Source organism: Protopterus annectens, chromosome 6.part0 (genome assembly GCF_019279795.1).
Source record: "Protopterus annectens isolate FY-2018-M chromosome 6.part0, PAN1.0, whole genome shotgun sequence".
NCBI lineage: Eukaryota > Metazoa > Chordata > Ceratodontiformes > Protopteridae > Protopterus > Protopterus annectens.
This window is the reverse complement of record NC_056737.1, coordinates 363494886-363516106: the sequence shown is the minus strand read 5'-3', so window position 1 is coordinate 363516106 and position 21221 is coordinate 363494886. Positions and strand designations below refer to the sequence as shown.

The 21221-nt window shown below is 40.0% G+C and overlaps 1 long non-coding RNA gene across 1 annotated transcript in view; it reads right to left on the bottom strand.

Annotated features, from left to right (window-relative positions):
• Positions 1-21221, bottom strand: part of LOC122804320 — a 447561-nt gene that overhangs the window by 126148 nt on the left and 300192 nt on the right. Inside the window, exon 2 of the long non-coding RNA XR_006365212.1 lies at positions 1524-1596. This is a non-coding gene — a long non-coding RNA (uncharacterized LOC122804320). The remainder of the gene's footprint in view (positions 1-1523; positions 1597-21221) is intronic.

Genomic DNA, 21221 nt, shown 5'->3' with positions numbered 1-21221 from the left:
ATTCCACTCATATGCCTTTCCTTCCTTAAATTCTCTTATATCCCTCTCTAACTTTTTACTTTTCCTTTCCATAATACTATTAGCTTTTTTATCTGCTTCCAAGAACTGTTTATAATATAAATTCTCCCATTGATCAAAAACTAAATCTTCTGTTATATTTTTATTTAATACCTCTGCCATTTCTATATATTTACATAACTTCTCATCATTCTTTTTCACCAATAATTTCATATAGTCAATACCAAATCGGTTTAACAAATCCTCAAATTCTTTACAATTACTGTTGTTTAAATCAATGCCCATAGGTTTCTTAAAAAATCTTAGTCCCTTAGGGACAATATTCATAGTAATACATTTATTTAAATAGGCATTATCGATTTTAATACCTCTAATAATACCTATATATTTACCCAAAACATAAATATTTTGCTTCAAAGTTCCTTGTTTGTATTCAACACACATTTTATTTGAAATTTCTCCACTGTTAACTCCATCAAAACATATGTCCACAGCCAAAAAGTCATCCAATTGTCCTCTAATGCCATTGTTACACTTGTTATTACAAGTATCTTTAGTCACTGAACTATTAGCTCATAGTAATATTTGAACTACCAGAAATGGCAGAAGAAAATGTTTTACCTGCCATCACACACTTTGGTTTTGTTCCTGTACATTTGGATTCATCGACTGCATTATCAAAATTATACAATGAGAAGTCAAAGGCAAAGTCTCTTTCTGTTAACTTGCTGTTATCCTGTGTCTTGTTACGCAAGTCTATACCCTTACTTTGTTGCTTGCTGGAACACACTGAGCGCTGCGCATTCGGTATATCAAAATCAGCTTCACTTGAGCTAGATAATTCACCTATTCCTTGTGAATAACTGAAGCCAGTCCATTTAGGCTCCAGCTGAGTCATAAACTCAAGCAACCTTGTTACTTCCCCTTTCAATGACGATACCTCCGTTCCCAACTCACTAATTTCGTCACTGCTGTCAGGCGTACGCTTCCCAGTGGCCATTTCCCCTTGGGTTTCCATAACGACGATCCAAAAGCAAGGAGTGAACGCTGCAAACCAAGCCAAATAGTGTAATCCAAGTGGAATAAGCCAATGAACCAGCGAAGCTATAATACACCTCTTTAATTGTCAAAACAGCAAAACGAAATGTTCCAATACACTCAAAAGAACATATACAATTCAAATAAAAAGCTATGTAAAGTGATTAAGCGCTTTCATCCACTAAATCGTGGACTTCATCAGAATCAAATACAATCGTAGAATTAATCATTTTATAAGCTTTTTGGCGCCAACTTCTTACAAAGAATTCTCATCTGAGAATTTTGATTATGATAATGTTGTAATGCTTTCTGTATGACAGGCATTCATTCTTCAGTATTTTCTTTATTATATTCGTGGTCATGGGTAAGCTGGCTTAAGGCAGCAAGAACCATTCTTGATTAAGACATCAGTGTATCTCAGGACATAGATGCAATTACACATTATCATTTGCTCAGAGTACACATACCTGTGGGCAGTGTAGAAGACAGTCAGTTCAGCTAACGTTGCTTCCTTGGGATGTGGTCATGAAACCTGAGCACCTAGAAAAAACACATATGAAAAAAGAAAGAATATGCAGATTCTGTACATTAGACATTCCAGCCAGAAACCAAACTAGAAAATTCTTTATAATGCCTGTTGTGGTATTAAATGTATTAACCAATACTGGTTTACTTATTTACCTAGAACTGTTTGGAAGATATAAATATTATTATAAAGAAATGCAGGACATTATACTGCTTTTATTACTTTTCAGTGCACATCTTTGGGCAAAAGCTCAGCCGTAGATCTGTCTCTGAATGGGGCAAGATTACCTTGCAGTAACCTTTCTGAATTTGGACCATAGTGTTACTGTATTACTAGTTAGTGTTAAATACGTTTGTGTCTTGTGTGTGTGAGTTAAATTAAACTGTTTATATGCTTTGTATTATGAAGTGTATGTGTGTGTATATGTGTAAATGTGCAGACAAATCCCCATCATGCACATGTGGATGTATTTGTGTACATGTGCATGACTGAGATGTGTCTGTGACAGTTTGAGCTGCAGTGAATTAACTTGCAACCTCTTTCCATTTGGTATAAACATCATGGTTACCATTGTTAATGAGGGTGGTGGGCACCACACTATCGTTTGCTGATAACCTGAAGTTTTGATTTCAGTTGCTGAGAAAATAAAATGAGAGTTTTCACAGGGAGATTACATAATTACACTGCTCTGCTTTACTTTGATATCACCATAGTGCTACTCTGACTTATAGTCCACCAACAGTGATGCTCCTATGGTTTTATATTGATGCTGAAAAGTAGCTGAAGGCAAATAAAAGAATTTAAATATTAGAGTGAACTAGTGTGATAACTGATAAGGCCAGTCTGCTAGTGGTTATCTCTAAGCCCTCACTGTGTTGATTCATGCGTAATCTAGAAGTAAACTCTTGTAAGCTTACAAGTTGTTTCCTGGCAAGTGCTTTTAACAAACTTGTCAAAAATCCAGAGTATGGAGGTACTGGTTCATAGTTTAGTGTGCAAGAACACTACTGTCTGATGCATCTTTCAAACCTAGATAGTTATTTCAAACCAGGTTATTACAAAATGTTCTTAGAGGAGTAGACAAGCTGTTAAGTTGGAACTGGCTATAGACCTCTGTGGTCGTGTGCATATGCAACAGAAGTATGTGGCGCTGCACTGGAGGCCTTATTTTTGCAGCATTTATTCATTAGGTTAGGAAGAGGGGGTCTTTCTACCTGATATGGAGAACAGATGTGTGTTAAATCCAGTGAAGTAGAGAATATGAGTGCAGTGAAAAAACAAGATATAAAGCATGTGGGTTTCAATGTGAATTAGGAAGATAAAGTTTACCTTGTGTGATGCAGTATGTTAGTGTACAAGAACTGCTTGTTCACTTTTCAAAGTTCTGATTGTCTTATATCAGAAACATCATGTACACAGTAAGACAAAAAGGGTCATTGCCAGTAACGCTTTCTCCTTGATATTCACATTATAAGCCTTCTGCCAGGAAATCTACCCATGTTAAGAGCTGGTTAGGTATTTTTGATCCTATCTTATTATTCATTCTTTCAGTATAGGTCCTCCCCATTTTGTTAATAGTCTCAGTTACATTTTTTTAAAAACATGCCTGCAAGCTTTATATTAAACTCTTACTGTGGATAAAACTGCTATGGAGACAGCAACTTTTGTGATTATATGAATAATGGCTTAACAGTTGCACTCTGAAATTATTCTGATGACTAGCTTGGATGTAGTCTCAAGGATAAGTTCCATTTCTATGAGCATTCTTCAAAAAGGGGGATTAGCAGTACAGGCATGCTGAAAGGCTCCACTTTGATACTGCCTTAGGTCTAGTAGACAACTCCACAGCTGACTGTTTCTATAAGTTGAACATTTGCCTTGCCTCTATAGAATGTTAAGCTGCTCTCTGCTATGTAAAGAAACATGTTTAAGTCTAGCGGTTTTTGGCAGTCCGCCGGAGTTGTGTGCTTGCATTCCACCCCTTAAACTCCCACCCACCCCCATTTCTCTCTTGTTTTTTACAAATGAAAACACAGTTAATATACAGAGTTTAGGAAGGGCAGGCACTGCTCTTTTGTAAAGAGAACTGTCCTACTGTCTGTTAAGCAGTATGGTATTTTTGCCCCCTCCCCATTTTACCAAAAAGGATACTTTCTCATTAAAGGCTTTAGCAGGGATATTTGCATAAAAAGAGCATTTGCCTTCTGTTTTTCTCTATCACTCATTATGTTACTTTGCAAGAGAAATGCTACAGTAAAATCCAAAATTAACTTACTTGTTTCAAAACACTAGCAGGCACGCATCCTTACTTGTTGGAGATGATAATCATACTGTAAATGTGCAGATTGATTGGCTCCCCCAAGTGCAGCAGCTCTGGCCTCTTCATTCACTTCCCACCCCCAATTCCCTGTCACTGCCTCTGGAACCACACTCTTATATACTTTTCCGCATGCCCATAAACCTTCCCACAACTTTGCCTTCTAAAAGGAATGCCAGAGTTATTTGAAATCACTATTTCTGCATTAAACAAAACAACTCTTTCTTCTGTATGTACATGCAAAATCTACAAAAATCACACATCACCCACCAGCCATCTTCAGTCTTCATAACTCCTGTACACCATTGTACTTCCTAGTCCAAAGCTGTTCCCAGCCCACCATAATAGTACTATACAAGTATATCTGTAAGAAAATTGCTACAGCTCTGCATTCTTAATCACTCTTTCTACTATCAAGTCCACCCAAACCGTGTCTCTAATTTCAGTCAGGTATGCTATATTAACAACCACAATCATCCTGCTCCAACTCCCCAAATACAGAAACCCACATCCTATCAAAAAAGTACAGACCACAGTCACACATTGACATAAAATGTTACATTCTCCACCACACTTCCATCTACAGCTGAATATACCATGTCACATTCATGGTAGCAACACCCCAGTCATTCTCCATCTTCCCAAAGCAACTCACCTCTCTTGACCATGCACAATCCTGAATAAATACTCCACCACCAAAAAATCCATAGATTCCTTATCAAAATCACTTCACTTATCCAAATCATTGTATTGCATGGCTGTATTGAATAGAAGCCAAATACCCTTTAAAATAATTTCATATTTCTATGAATATTGAAAACATGTTAAACAGATTAGAACACACTTAAGCATTTTTGGCCACTAATAATTCTGGCATCCTCACCATTTCCAAATCATGCATCAAAACACTCTCTCCTAACCTTAGCTACCTTTTCCCAAACTATGTGTACCTATTCAGTTTGAGACTAGGTAATAGATCAGGTGGTGGAACATTTTTCCCTCATTTAAAAAAAAACATAAAAATTGACTCCCTCGAACAAAACCCTATAAAAATGATCATAATCCCAACTGCCTAAGCATTAATGCTACTATGAGCAACAATTATGCCCTTGCAGTATTACCACCAGCCTCTCCCCATCTTCAAACATATCCAAATCCAAATATTCACTCACAGACATTTTAAACTCATGCTACCCATACAAAAGCATTAACACCTAAAGGGACTTCACTGTAAACCCAATGAATCTAAAATTCGCACCCTAACAAAATATCAGATAATCACACCCTATTAGATATCTAGAGCACCAATAGCCTATCCTCAATATATTCCATCTCCTTTCTTCCTTCTTCCATAAGTGACCACTGCCCAATAACATTTACCTTTAAACCACCCATTCTTAAATTATCCACCACTCTCATCACCTTCTGACCTTCCTAATAAAACACATAAAACCTTCACTCTCAACTGGAATGACCTTATAATCCTATATGACCCCAATGAAATCACTGAACCACTCACCTCCATCCTTCTCGGACTCCAACATACACATTTCCCACTAGTATCAAGACACCATCACACAATAAGTTGTTAACTTCTGAACTCCAAACCCTCTATAAGACAATGTACAGTGCCTGAAAAATACTGTCAAGAGGAAACTGACCATTCCATACAGCTAAGAAACCTAGCCAAAAAAACCCACTAGGTGACACAAGGGTAGCCTTCTCACTTTACCCAAACCATACTTCTGTACAATCAAAAGAGATTCTTGAACTTGGTGAACAACATAAGAGGTATATCCCTATCCAAAGACCCCCTACAGAAGAACATCACCTCTACTTTACATTGTTTCCTTACATCAGATGACTTCAAGCAGGAGAGCTTTAATTTTTCATACACATATTTGGCACCAACAACACTCCCTCAAATGGCAATTGCTCCTTTGTAGGCTCACTATCTTTCTACTTTAAGACCATAACTACTAAAGACATCTCCAAAATTATTAGCAATGTCCAATCAGACAACCACCCAGGCAGTGATACCTGTCACTAGTGATTTATCTCACTGCAGAAAGATTACATCTTTGTCCCATGCAAGCACATTTACAACACCTGTTCCAAAAGTGTGTCCAATTTTGGAAATCTGTCAAAGTAATACATATAACCAAATCCCCAAAACCATTCTCAACTACTGAATTCAGATCCATCTTCATCCTTCAAACCATGTGCAAATAATAGAAAAGCTAGTTTATATCCAGCTCACACAGTACCTTCAAACATATAAAATTGTCTCCCCATTCACAGATTCTGTTCTAGATGTGGCACGGTGACCACAATTAATACTGTCACTGATGACATCCTTCAATAACATGGGAAAAAGTAACCACCACTTATACTAAATCCCCTCTGCATGCTGGCATCAGCCCCAAGTCGCACTATAAACCTACTAAATCCAAAATGTCCTTCTCAAAGGCCTGCATCAAAATGGTGTTCCCCATAAATCAGTTCTCTTTCCCCAATTGTATTTTGTTTGTTTATAAATAAGCTTGTCTCTGACACTCCCAGACTACCCGTTATACTTTATGTAGATGATATGGTTATCTAAAGATCAGATCCCTCCACTTCACCCATAGAAGCTGACCTACCTAACTTCAGTAATTGGCTACTCCAATGCAAGCTTATATATATCAAGAAAATCAAAACCAAAACTAGGTTATTTGGAACCTCAAAACACTAAATAAACACTCATCCAACTGGTACATCACACACAACAAAGAACCCCTTGAAACTGAAAGAACCTACAAATACCTAGGAATGTTGCTAGGCCGCACTCTCTACTTTCAGAATCGCATACAACTCACCAAAGCAAATTTCAACACTTCCATTATGCAGTAAAAACAAATCTTGTCCCCTTAAGGTAGGACCATTTTAGGCAAAAAAAGTCTTTCTACCACAACTAGAATATGGACTGCCCAATTGCCTCCACCTCAGAAAGGACCCTCTTCCTGCCTTAATCCACCTCCAATAACAATTGTAGAGTTATTACACTCTCCCTCAGGACAGAACACCACTGTAATACTCTAGTCAAATAACTTGTCATTTCACAAAGAATAACCCTCTTCCTATGTTTGATGATTCTCAAACTTGTCAGTGTGGAATCTTTCCCAGTTCTTTGCCAGCATGTTCTCAGAAAGCTGATCACCATGTAACAAGAGTTCTTCATCCACCTGCACCCCTAATCTTCTACCCTATTTACAAAACTAATGTAAACTGAACACTCACTCTTGCTCATTTTGGGAATCCATCCCAAAACACACAACTGGCAAAATTTAGTTCCCTACATTCAAGAGAGAACTTAAAGCTTATCTGTTCAGCCAAGCATAGTATAAATGCTACAATAAAGGTCAGTGGCAGAACTAGAGGATTGTCACTGTTGAAGTGACATGTAGACCCCATGTGTAAAAATGGGAAAAGGGGTTATAGATGGAATAAAGACAGTGTCACTTAAATCTTTATCTGTTCCCTGCCCACACATACCCCAAAAGCTCTGTTAACCACTCAAAGTCATTCCTGTACTCTGAGCACTTTGTATAATAGTGTACAGTATATTACTTTAGTTGTTCTAGAACATAGCTATGTGAGATGCTCTAACACATTGCATTAGGTGTTGCTTTGTGCTGCATTGTTAATCTTCTTTACTGTGTAATTTGTCTTTGCTTTTTTTTTATTCCTGTTTGCATACTATTTCTCATTGCATATTTTTGGCTAGTTATTCCCTCCCAGATTGAGCCCATTGGGATTAATGCTCTACTCTGGTTAACAAATGCATATGCAAACAAATGATGAAGCAGCAGTGAAACTGCAGTTTTAAAGAATAATATGAAAGCAGCTGTTAGTAGAATGTGATGAACTGCTTTAAGTCACAAAGTCAGTAGGTATTAAAACAGAGCAACTGGTTTTGTGGATACCTTTTAAATTACATTAAGTCAATGTATCAGTATAGTAATTTCTTTTAGGAAGCAGCTTTTGAGAAGAGTAGAAACTATTGCTATTGGGGACATTGGAAGAAAATGAATGTATATTCTTTTATTTTGTAATTGAATAACAGAAATTCATAAAGAATTTTAAAGTGTACAAACTGTTATTTGCAGTAGTAAGTATTGTGGTCATTTATCATTATTGTTTAACATTTTCTTTAGTGAAAAACATGTTCATTGACTTTGGTTTCAGAACAAGTGTGGTTTGAGCAAATATGATTTGGATAAAAAAAAATAAAAATTAAGCATTTGTTGTAGAAAGTGGCTTAGTACTTAGTCGTTGTCTTTTTGTCATATCAATGTATTTTCTACATTTCTGCAGGCATGCAGAATCTAAATTAGTACTCAAGACGGACTTCATCGTAAACTGGATCAGTCCCTCATCTATTGCCTATTTTCTGAAATGCTAGGGGCCACTCTCTGCAGGATATTGCTCTGACAGCTCTAAGACAGGTTTATCTGCTTTGCTTGAGAGGGTGCTGACAAGTGATATGTTGCCATATCAAATGCACTGGCACAATGGATGAAGTGCATATTTACCACAGTTCTGTCATATGTACTTGGATGAATGTCACTGGCATGGACTTTCTAAGAGTATTTAAGCATATAGCCATACCAGTTTCACTACTTCTGTCATGAATAAATTCATTTGCTTAAATAATTACTATAGGTGGATCTGCTACTAATTATTTCAGAAATAAGTATGTTGAGTAATTTCTTCACCCAGTCATTACCAAAATGCAGATCTACAAATGACTAATCTCATCTGCCAAAAAAAAATTACATTAAGACATAGAGCTCTGGCTACACAGAAAAGCTTTATTTCCCATTGTAAATTATGAAAACTACAGAAAAAAATCATAAATCTATATAACTGAACACAAAAATGGCAAGGGTGACTGTGTTGGTTAGCTGAATATATATCTGTAAACCAGCCAAGTTACTCCTTGACATGGATATAAAATCTATCGAACTAGTTAAATCATATGCACAACACAGTTCTGGAAAACTATAAATGAAGACCCATCAGTAATAACCAACAAACAAAACAGACATTTTCCTTGCCCACTGTTTCATACAGCACCTATCTGCAATGCAACATCTCATCCAATATCAAATTATACACAGTGGTGCACATTTTAAGTACCTTTGCAGTTTTGGGATTAAATAAAGTTAGATAAATATTCAGCAGACTCCTCCCCCACAAGGTATACCAAGCTTACAACATCTGCCTTAGCCATGTCAACAAAAAATGCTGCTGAACAGATTTATGGGACAAAGAAGATAGTTTTAAGCATCAGAAGAATACCACAATTTTCCTACTTCATAAATAACTGTACACAGTTTCATAGGTTTGTGACACTGCCAGCTCAGCTGTCTGGAATTTTGTAAATAATTCTATGTCATTTGTGAATATTGATATGATTTATACAGAACTGTATATTATGTACTGAGCTTCAAGAATATAACCACAGCATACCCTGCTGGAACATAGAAGATTAACTTACAAAACTTCAAGAAAATAAGTTAAGTGCTTTAAGATGTGCTATAAACGTTAGTTTCAATGCAGCAAGGAGACAGGATGTCTAAAGCTAGAAGTTTTTTCTATTGTCCTGGAGAGAAGTAGTTACTAGGTTTAAAATGTAAAAGTGTTTTTTTTTCTTTATGACTTCCTAGCAGCTGCACAGTTCTGAGAGATATGTATTTCTCACACAGACGTGTTAAATTATGTTAAGTTTCTGTTTAGCCTGGGAACTGAAGTCAGGTGACAAAAAGTGATGTTATCCAGGCTAACCTAGCAGTAAAATGTGATATTGATTTAAGAACTCTCTCAGAGAGAGGCTGTGCATTTTGTATTTTGCCTTCGACCAGGAAACATCCACTCATCATCATAATTTGCACTTGCTGTAAATAATATCTAGGGCATAGTATCCCTCTTAGATATAGATAGGCATATAGAAAAGATTAGTTTAGATGTTTTCTGTATTTATTTCAGACTGTCCTGCAAGGTTATTTTAAAATATTTCCTGTGATTTTGAACTCTGAAGTAACTGTGTTTGTGTACTGAGTATTGTCTTGTTCTTTTATTATTTATTATTAAATATATTTAAACATATCTTTGTGGCTGATATTTGTGAGACATATTTAAGCTCTTACATTACTTGCATATGTATTTGGTGACACTATACGGTCCACTCCAATAGTCTTGCTTGGTCAAAACTACCATTTGGATTATTAGTAAGATTACATAGTAGGATTGGACACCCCTTGTCAGGGCTTTATAGAAGCTGATAAAGAGCCGATTGGGGGCAATGATAACTACCTTATAGTCTGGGCAGAAGGAAGCATAACTAGTAAACCTATGCCAGCCTTTCCCAGGTGTATGTGCATGTTTGTATATAAATCAAATCTCAAAGTGTGTGTGTGTCAGCTACTTGGGCAGGGGCATGAAACACTGGTTGGACAGAGAGAGTGCTGAAGATTTTGGCTTGATCACTCGGCTGAGATCCAAACCCTATAGCTGTGCCAGTGAGGAGTCTTATTGGGGATCTGGAGAGAGAGGGAGAAATGAGTCTCAGACTGACTGTGATCACTGTGTGTGCTCTTAAGTGAAATTGTACTTTACTGTATGTCTACTTGCCATCCTCCCAGTGTGTACGTCCCCCACTGTTGTCAGTGATGAGGATTGAGGTTCCTTGATTACTGGGCCAGTGCAGGGGCATCACAAGGTTCATAGGTGTTTATTAGGCTAATGATCACAAGAGCCTTTTTAAACCTTGCCACACATTCCAAATCTCAGACAAGTTCTGATACCCTTGATAAGTGTAAGCAGGGCCTTGGGAGATGAAACATTTACAACCTAGGGCCTGGGAGATGAACCATTTACAGGTTGCCTGTTTCCATTAGAGATATGTCTGGTATATATGGTGACAAACCAGGGATGAATTTCCTGTTCCCCATCCAGTTGTTCAGGTTGCACTTTGAATTGGGTTAGAGAGGAACTCTGCTTCACATGGATGTGGAGCCTGTTCCAGAGACAGGGGTAATCTCTGTGATACATACCCGTCTCTCCAGCAAGTCGTATTTATATAACAGGCAAGGTTTAAGTCTTTAGAACAGGTAATTCTGGTGCTGTTTGTTTTGCAGATATGCAGGAGGTCCATCAGAGTGGGGTCTGATAATGCCCTGTATGTCAGGCATAGATCCCCCCTCAAAAGCCTGTAGGAGACAGAATACAGTGATCGAGCCTTAGGGTGGTCTGCATAGGACATTTTATTTCAGCCCTGTATTCTTTTAGTGAGGAACCTCTGTGGACGTTCCAGTTGTTGGATATGCCTGGTTAGGTACATACCAAAGGGGGCATTGTACTCAGTGACAGGTCTGATAAATGCCAAATACAGTGGAACAATGACTTCCTTGGACTTACATTCCATACCTTTGTTTATAAGTTGCACAACATAGAAGGATTTCCTCACTACTGTAGACACATGATGGTCAAAGACTTGATTACTATCTATGTGTGTCCCTAAGTCCCTGACTACTGGGTCAGCTATAATGGGTGTGTTGTCAATATGATAGTTACCAGGGGTGGATTACTTCCTGAAGGATACTGTTATGTATTTTCTGACATTTAGTTTTATTCCATGGCTCTGACACCAGCTGTTTGTCTGTGTTAGCCCCTCCTGGAGAACATTTGTGTCAGTGTGGGATTCAATGACAGCTCCTAATTTGCAATCATCTGCAAATTTAGTCAGCCAGACACCAGTAACACTGGCCTTGACTTCAGAGAAGTAAATGCCAAAATGGAGCAGTCTGAGGACTGATCCCAGAAGGGCTTCTCTTGTGAGTGGTCTCTTTGTAGAGGTATTCTCCCCAATTCTAACTTCCAGGGTCCTGTCTGTGAGCCATTTGGCTATCCACCGGGTGACATATGACTTTGTACCTAACCTTTTAAGTATGTCAACAATGCCCAAGTGGGGTATTGTATCAAATGCAATGGCCAGTTCAAGGTAGGCATTGTGAACCATTTTGCCCTTATCCAATCCTTTGGTGACCTTCTCAATGAGGTCCACCAGGTTGAGTAGGTATGATCTGCCCTTGTTGAAACCGACCTGTGTTGGTTCCATGTCTGCAGATTTACTATATCACTATTGATCATTTCCAAGATAATTGTTTCCATAGCTTTACATATGCATCTATAGTTTCAAGGGTCTGTAGATGGCATACCTTTATGCAGAGGGGTGACTGTTGCTATTCTCCATTCATGTGGCATGAAGTCTATTTGGAGGCTATAGTTAAATAGCAATTCCAAAGGCCCTGATAGGTCATGTTTCAAGCTATTTAGAAGGCATTCTGGGATACTGCCTGGGCCCACAGATGTAGTGTTCTTGACCTTAGAGAAACATTAAGGACCTGTTCTCTAGAGATAGCAGGGGGAGTTATATTAGATGGTATTTCCTGAAGGTTGAAGGGGAGAGAGGGGTAAAGTTGGAGCTGAATTTATCGGCCAGTAGGTTGGCTATATCTTCTGGCTCTGTATAGATGGCTCCATTTACAGTGAGCTCTCCACACAATTGGGTGTTGCCTTTGAGGTTGCTGACATAGCTAAAGAATGCCTTGTGGTTGTCCTTGGCCTGGGGGGCAGATTCACCTCAATTTTGGCTTTGGTAGACTTTATTTGTCTTCTGAAATGTTTGTTTAGTTTGAGAGTGCTTTTGTTCTGCTGGGTGCAGCAGTTTACAGACCTGTCTGACCTGCCAGGACTAATCTTAGTAATTTTGGGACCGAGATGGGATCATTTTATTGGGCCCCCAGTCTTCCCACTGACCTATTACCCCAAACCTTGTCTCTACCCACTGGCCACCTGGACTTAAAATTATTTTAGATTATATATAAGGAAAGTATAACTGCCTATTAAAATACAATAATACATTGATTTATTAAGTTATATTTGGTCATAAAACATGATAAAACAGAAATAGACTACTGTGTTCCTGAATTATCTCAAGATTCAGCAACTCCTGTATTTCCTCTCCCAGGCTTTGTTTAACACACTCAGGCACCCTACAAGGGGTCTATGTATGGATCTTGTGTAAGAATGATTCATTATCATAGCATTTCTCCAAACTCCTGTAGAATTGGAAGGCTACCCTGAACCTGGATAGGAGACAGTTGCTGTGAAAGCAACCTTCTCGGGGGTAGGGTCTTTTGAGAATAAGGATAAGAGGCTATGCAGTATATATATTTTGGACAGCAACTGTGTACATACACCCCAGTAATGGGTGTGACCAGAAATAAAATGTTTTCTCTCACACATACACACCCACAAACTCACTCATGGACACTACCCCTGACAAGCAAGATCAAGCTGTACGTACACACATGTGCACTGCACACTTGTCTACAGGCAAGTTGGCAAAACATCAATTCTCCTAAGTTATGCTGTTGTGTTATGGAGATAACCAGAGCACCAGGGTAAATATTCAAATAGAAACAAAATGGACATGCAGACTGTACACAGGAGGAGGCACAGCCAAGAACTTAACCAGAAGATCAAGTTGTGTGAGATGACAATGTTACTCAAAGCAGTACTGTGGCAACAATGAGTTGCTTTCACCAACAACCTGCCAAACCATCAAAGACAGACACTCATTATGTATAGTTCTTGTGTATTACTGCTGGAAAATTAAAGAAATTATGGCAAACTAGCTACTCTTGGATACACTGCAATCTTCCCTGCACATACATGCATAAGCCAGAGCAAAAACTAATTTACAGTTATGTTGTCACATCTAGGAATACACTGGAAGACAATGAACCTGAAAAGTTTATTCAATGACTATATTACTGGGATAAAATAATAGAGTTAAGTCACTTTTATTCACAGATGGTCTCTGTACCATGACCTATCACTTTACTGACTCTGAACATGCACATGAGGCGTCTGTTTGTGATTCGAAAAATGCCGCAGCAAAAGCATTCCAACTTGCTTCTCACAAACACAAACAGTCTTGCAAAACCAGATTAATATATAACTTAATCAAATAACAGCAGGACCAGTCATTTCATCTACAGACCACCCGGATACACAGCAGTTACAGCCACTTTCTTGGCTGAGTACACCTCGGGTATCTGATTATAATAAAATAATAATTATTACTATAGTTATTTATTCCACATCTCTTTCATAGATATACACTCGTGCCTAGCTTGCTTCATACAACAATACAGTAGTCTTGCAAAGCCAGAATAATGACTGCTTAACATAGACAAACAACAACAGGCCAGGGTCAGTCACTTTCAACCATGGAGGGACCCCATACCTAGCAATTGCAAAGACTTGATGTACACCTTTGATGTTTCATTGTTTGCGTCTTTCGGCTTTTCCCGGTTAGGGGTCGCCACAGCGGAAATCCGTTCCGCTAAAGATTGGCAGTAGATTTTTACGTGCCGAGTTGCCGACCCTGACGCACAACCTTCAATGAAGGTACTCCCTTTCACGCATGTTTCCCCACAGAAGATGCTCTAGCTGAGAATTGAACAGGACAACGTCTTACTGTGAGGCGACAACGCTACTGCAGCACCACCAAGTAAATTAAAAAATGGCCATAGTAATTTACTTTAGTGCTGCTAAAATGCACAATAGTCAGCCACATTAGCTTGGTTCAGAGAAATGGCCATACAAATTTATTTCAATTTTATTAAAATATTCAGTTTCTTCAGGTAGCTGAAGCAAATGGAAAATAATGTTATGCTGCATTTCTGTGCTAGGCTGTCTACCATGCATCCACATCTGACTGTTCATTTTAGTTAAGCACTAACTCTCTCCCTATGAATACACAGTTAACTGTATCAGCTTTCACTGATACCTGAACCCAATGACTGCATTCTGCTCCTTAACAGGACCAGTAGAGCTCCTGTCAGGTTTTTTAAGACTCAAAATGAGGAATGCCCCCATAATTAGGTACACTTGAAAGGTATGCTTAACTGGTCACCTGCCAGAATCTAAAAAAGTAAATAAAATAAACAATCCCTGTAATCTGTTGTTCATTGCTCATTGTACAATGTTTTTCTCAACTAATTGTTTGAAATTATAATGTACAATTGTTTTTTCCCCTAGCTAATTGTTTGTAATTGGATTTTTCTATAAAGTTTTTTTTTTCATGCTAATGTTCTGCCTATGTCAAATTGTAGTGTACCTATATTATGTGGAGCTTTTCTTCTTGACAGAACCACCACCTCAGGGTGTCATCGGTGGATAGATTCATAGGTAGGTACTAGGCTATTGGCCCTAGGGCCTATAGAAGCCTAGCCAAAAAGGTACCCTGGCTTTTGCCAACCAAGAAAATTATTTTCCTGTGCCCCTGTCAAGCAGAACCACAGAAGTGATCACCTGGGTGAATTTCCTATTACCCATCCAATCATCAAGATTTTTCTTGAAGAGTGCTAATGAGGAGCTCTGTTTGACATAGATAGGTAGTCTGTTCCAGAGTATGGGAAGTCTCTGGGACAGGAATCTATCTCTCCAGCATGTTCTGTTTATTGTGGTGACAAGGTTAGGTCCCTAGAACATGTAGCTTTGAGGGATTGGGATTCTTTAAGTGGAGCATGTCCAATAGCTCTAGGTTTGACATAGCTTTGTATGTTAGGCAGAGATCGCCTCTGAGTAGGCGATATGCGACGGAGTAAAGCTGGTGTTTTTTGAGTCAGTCTGCGTAATGCATCTGTTTGAGGCCGGTAATCCTCTTTGTGAGGTATTTTTGCAGCCTTTCAAGTTGTTGTAGATGTCTTGTGAGGTACATACCAAAAGGGGCGTTGTACTCTATAATGGGCCTTATGAGTGATGAGTAGAGGGGAACAATGACCTCTTTTTTTCTGGATGAGAAATCTTTTGTGATGAGGTGTGCCACATAGAAGGATTTCCTGACCACTGTGGCAATGTGATTATCAAAGTAGAGACTACTGTCCACCTTTGTCCCAAGGTCTCTTATTACACTTTCAGTGTTAAGTAGACTACCACCTATGTGGTAGTTCATGGGTACAGAGTTTTTACCAAAGGGGATGACAATGCACTTTTTGGCATTTAGCTTGAGACCATGGCTTTGACACCAGGTATCTGTCTCAGTCAGGCCCTTTTGTAGGATGTCCACATTGTTAGGCGTTTCAATTATGGCTCCTAGTCTGCAGTCATCTGCGAATTTAGTTAGCAAAAGACCTTTTGTGTTAGCCTGTAATTCAGAGAAGTAGATACCAAACAGGAGAGGATCTAGGACTGAAAACTGTGGTACTCCACTTGTCACTGGTCTGAAGTCTGATTTAGAGTCTGCTACTTTCACAGTGTGGGTTCTTTCAGTAAGCCAGTTGGCAACCCATCTTGTGACATAGGGATTTATACCTAGTTTAGTGAGTTTATCTATAATTCCAGAGTGGGGGATGGTGTTGAATGCCTTGGCGAGATCTAGATAGGCTGTGTGAACCACCTTACCCTCATCTATGGCTTTGGTGACTACTTCAAAGAAGTCTATCAGGTTTAGGAGACATGATCTGTCTTTTCCAAATCCAAACTGTGTGGGGTCCAGAGTTTGGAGATCTCCAATGTCTTTGTTTATGAGTTCCATGACGATACGTTCTATGGCCTTGCAAACCAGGCTCATCAGGCTAATGGGGCGGCAGTTCCAGGGGTCTGTTGTGGCCCCCCCTTTTGTGGATTGGGATAACCATCACGGTGCGCCATTCAATGGGCACAAAGCCTGAGGTGAGGCTATGATTGAACATGGTACTTAGGTGGGGTGCCAGTTCATTCTGTAGTTCATGTAGAAGGCAGCCTGGAATGTTGTCAGATCCCATGGATGCTGTGTTCTTGGCTTTGGAGAGTGAAGTTTTTACCTGTGCAGCCATGATTACAGGAACTTTGCATTCTTCTGGTATAAAGATGGGCCCTTTAGGGGGTGAGAGGTGGGTAAAGTTAGCACTGAACCTATCTGCCAGGATGTTGGCAATATCAGTTGGGTCTGTATATTTAGTGCCATTGTGCTGTAACAGAGCAGATCTGAGTGTTGCCATTGAGATTCTTGACATAGCTATAGAATGCTTTGTGGTTGTCTTTAGAATCAGTGGTGATTTTGTTTTCATAACTAGCTTTGGAAGATTTTATGAGGGATCTCAGCTTCTTACTGAGGCTGACCAGGGAGTTCCTCCAATCATGGGATTTTACTCTTCTTTTGCAACAGTTTCTTTCTTCTGTTGTAGAGTTTGTTTATGGCAGAAGACAACCAGATTGGCTTCCTTTTTTTGGAGGATAGCATCTTGGTTCTTTTAGGGATAGCACGATCCATGCACTTGTGTAAGTGCTTATAAAGTGCATTTGTGTAGGATTCAGCAGTTGTACCTCTATTGTCCATCTGCATGGATGTCATGAAGTTTGCCACTTCTGTCTTAAGAAGTGTGAATTTGGCTTTGGAGAAATTTTTTACAGTTGTTTTTTTAATGGTAGGTGGGAGCGGGATGTGAATGTCTAGGGTGATTAGCTTATAGTCGGATCTGACCAACGAGCAGCTGACCTCTGCTGTGGAACACCAGTCGCCCATGTTGGTGATGACCAGGTCTAGGATATTTCTGCCCCTGGTGGGGGTGTGGAAAAGTTGATCCAAGGCATTGGAATTGATGATTTCCAGAAAACGTTGAGCAAAAGAGTTGATACACGAGTAGTTTTCCCAGTTAATGGTAGGGTAGTTGAAATCACCCATTATTAGAGTGTTGGGTTGCACCTTAATATTTTCCAGTGTATCAAGAAAAGAGGAGTGGGAATCCTGGGGCATGGTGGGGGGTCTGTAGCAAGCTACAATCTGGATTGCAGTTTTGCCCAGTTAGTTGAACTTGGATAATCTCAGATGCATTATGCTCAGCAACTAGCTTGGAGGTGTGGATATCCTTAATGAATATGGACACGCCTCCACCTTTAGTGTTTCGGTCCGGGTTTGGTGGCCGAAAGGTGTGGTATGAATTATAGCCTGGTAATGCAGGGGTGCTCTCTGGATCTTTGAACCAGGTCTCTGTCACTGCACAGATGTCAATGTTCTCCATATTAAAGTGTGCCTCGAGTGAGTGCATTTTGAGGTTTAGACTTCTAGCATTGAGTAGCATTACCCTCAGATTTTGCTTGCTTGTACCTGTTATGGTGGTGAAGTTTTCATTTGAACCTTGCCTAAAAAGGCACTATAGGAGTGGCAAGAGTCTTTGCCAGCATCTGGAATCCCAAGGGCGACAGGTGCAGGCCATCTCTGGCAAAGCAGCGTGGTCTGTCGATCATGTCATCCCAAGCAGACAGCTACTGGATTCTCTTAGAATGACACCAGAAGCTTAGCCAATTGTTAAAGTCAATCATTCTGTCCTTGTACTGTGGTATCATTCTGGGTGATGGCACAATGCTACTTAGGGCTAGGGTCATACCTGCCTGGGCTACAAGATTGGAGAGCTCCTCCATGTCTCTTTTCATGTAGTCCAGTGAGGTACGTCTCAGGTCATTCACACCAACATGGACAATGACAGAGACATATTTGTACTTGTGGAGTGACCTGAGTGTGTGCTTTATGTGGCAGATCCTGGCACCTGACAGGCAGCTGTCAGTAACTTTCTCCTTGTTTAGCCCGGTGAGTGGGACATCAGTGTGCCTGACTATAGAGTCACCTATGACTAGAGTGTTGGGTACGTTATGCCTTAGGGCTGTAGTTGAGTGGCACACTGAGTATGTGGGCTAAGTGTAATTTGGGTTGTGTTGGGTGATGGAGGTTGCTTGCATTTTTGCTTTGGAGGTCTTGGTTGTTTGGGCAGATTTTTACTGAGAGCCTCTGTGAATGTAGGTGTCTGTTTTGTGCTTCTGTGTGTGTGTTTTGGTGGTGTAGGTTTTGAGGGACTATGTGATGAGTGTAGTGCGGTGCAAGGGTTTACCTCCTCCTCTTGACTGTCTAGTCCAGTCTTGGGTGAAGAGATCTTTGCTTCCAGTTTGGCTATATAAGTGCATCTCTCACAGGTCATAGTGTTGGGTGGTAGGAGAAAAGGGTTGTCTGTGTACATGAGGCAATTGCTGCATTGTCCAAAGATGCCCAGATTCATCAGGTAGACAGGAGAAAACACCGGGAGTTGATCTTTAGACATGCCTGAATATTTTATTTATTTTATTTTATTTTATATTTGTTGAAATCACCCAATAGGTGCTTATTTATTAAGTACTAAAAACTGTTTTCCTCTAGACAAGTGAGGAAAGTTGAGTGATGTAGTAATTTGTAACTTATTTAGTGCTTATGAGGTCTGAACAAGTGCTGATCTCAACGAAACAGATTTGAGTGGTAAAACTAAAAATCTGGCTAGTTGCAAGGGAAATTTTGAAGAGCAGACTTTATGGCGCCAGGAATACTTTAACCCTAGTTAAGTGAGGGGATGGGGGGCTCAGGAGCTCACAAACAGTCCTGGACACAGCAAATCCGTATCTGGACAAGACCTGCCACAGGAAAGGGGGGAAGCAAGCTTCATTTTTTTTTTTCTTCAGTAAAAGTGGAAATACAGAAAGCTGGAACAGAATTTAATTCAAGGTTAAGAATCTGAGTGGGTTGGCCTTCACAAATGTTCTCCATTAGATTGAATGAACTAATGACACTAGATTGGGTGGAGTGTCACAGATCAAATATACAGTATGGGTGGGCAACTGCAAAGCCACCAAGTATAAGAACACTACAACTCTAGGAAGGGTGGGTGGGAAAAATTACAGTTCCTAGCTGCAGCCACTAAATGAAAGTTTTAAACAGATCAAGGAGCAAGCAGACTCTAGAGAATGCTTTTAACTGTAAACAGACAATTATAGTAATACACACTATTACAGTTCCTAGCTGTAGAACACAGAAACCTCAAAAAATCAAAAATGTGCAGAAAAGCTCAGATAGAGAACTCAGAAACAAAAAATACAACTCTCAGTATGAAAAAGCATATTGTAGCTAGTAGCATAATCAGCTACCACCAGGATACACTTCTTCCTCTGTGGAATTTGGGGTATTCAGAGGCCCATAATATCCATAACTACCCTCTGAAACTGCTCCTCAGTCCCAGGCAAAGGCATCAAAGGAGCTTTGACTTTGTCTCCTGCCTTGCCTACCTTATGGGACTGCTCACAGGACCTGCAGTACCATCTTACATTCCTTGCAGTCCCAGGCCAATAAATGTTTTGCATAATGTCTCTTGGTATGCTTTACAGCCATATGACCTGCAAAAGGAATGTCATGGACTATGGCTAGAACCACCAGACAGTAGGATCTGGGCACTACCAACTTCTGTATGACCTCATCATCTAGCCCTCCCTCAAGGACCACTCACCAAACAGTAACCCTTTGTTCCAGTATACCGACTCCCCTTTTCCTTGAGAATCATGTGCCACCTTAGCTACCTACCTCAAGCCTCTTAGTGTAGGGTCCAAGATCTGAGCCTGTCTCATGTCTACCTTTGTGACCCTTCCCAGCTCAACTTCCACAGTATGTCTGGTATCCTCTGGCAGCAGTGCCTCACTGTCAGCCTGAGTACTGCTCTTCACCTCTGCCCTTGCAGTCACTCTTTCCAAGGGAACATCAGTACGTACCAGCAGCTGTGGCTCACCTTCAGGCTCACTGCTACAGGGTAGCTCACTTCCTCCTTGAAATATCCACCTCACCAGACCTGGATTCAGGTATGGGGGTCTGCCTGGATCTCCTCCAGGTTACCAGCCCCACATGCCTGTCTCCAAGCCTGACTGTGTGTAACTTCATGCACACAAGGTATTGTATTATCAAAATCATTCCCTATCAGGACATCTGCAGGCATATCCTCAAACACACCTACTTAACTGATTCCCTTTCCACCCTCCAGTCAAGGTGAACCTTGACCATAGGCATTTGGAATGGGGTCTCTCCTAAAGCTCTGATTGGCGTGGACTTCTCAAGCAAGAGCCGCTCCTCTTGAACCACTGCAGGCTTCACAATGGTTATGTCAATGGCTATGTTTCTCTCAGCAGTGGTCTGTTTTCCATCCACTAAGATAGGATATAAGCTCCGGTGATAGTTTGGTAGCCCTGTTATCTCCAGACAATTTACCACTGGCATACTGCTATTCCTACTTGTTGGCTCTCCCAATTTTTTGTTCCCCACCTTGCTTTCATGGACATATGAATGCTACATGACCCCACTGGTTACATTTAAAACATCTAACCCTTGATCCTGGCAGAGTACCTGAACTAATAGCTTCCCCTGTTACTGGTGGACTCTGCTGG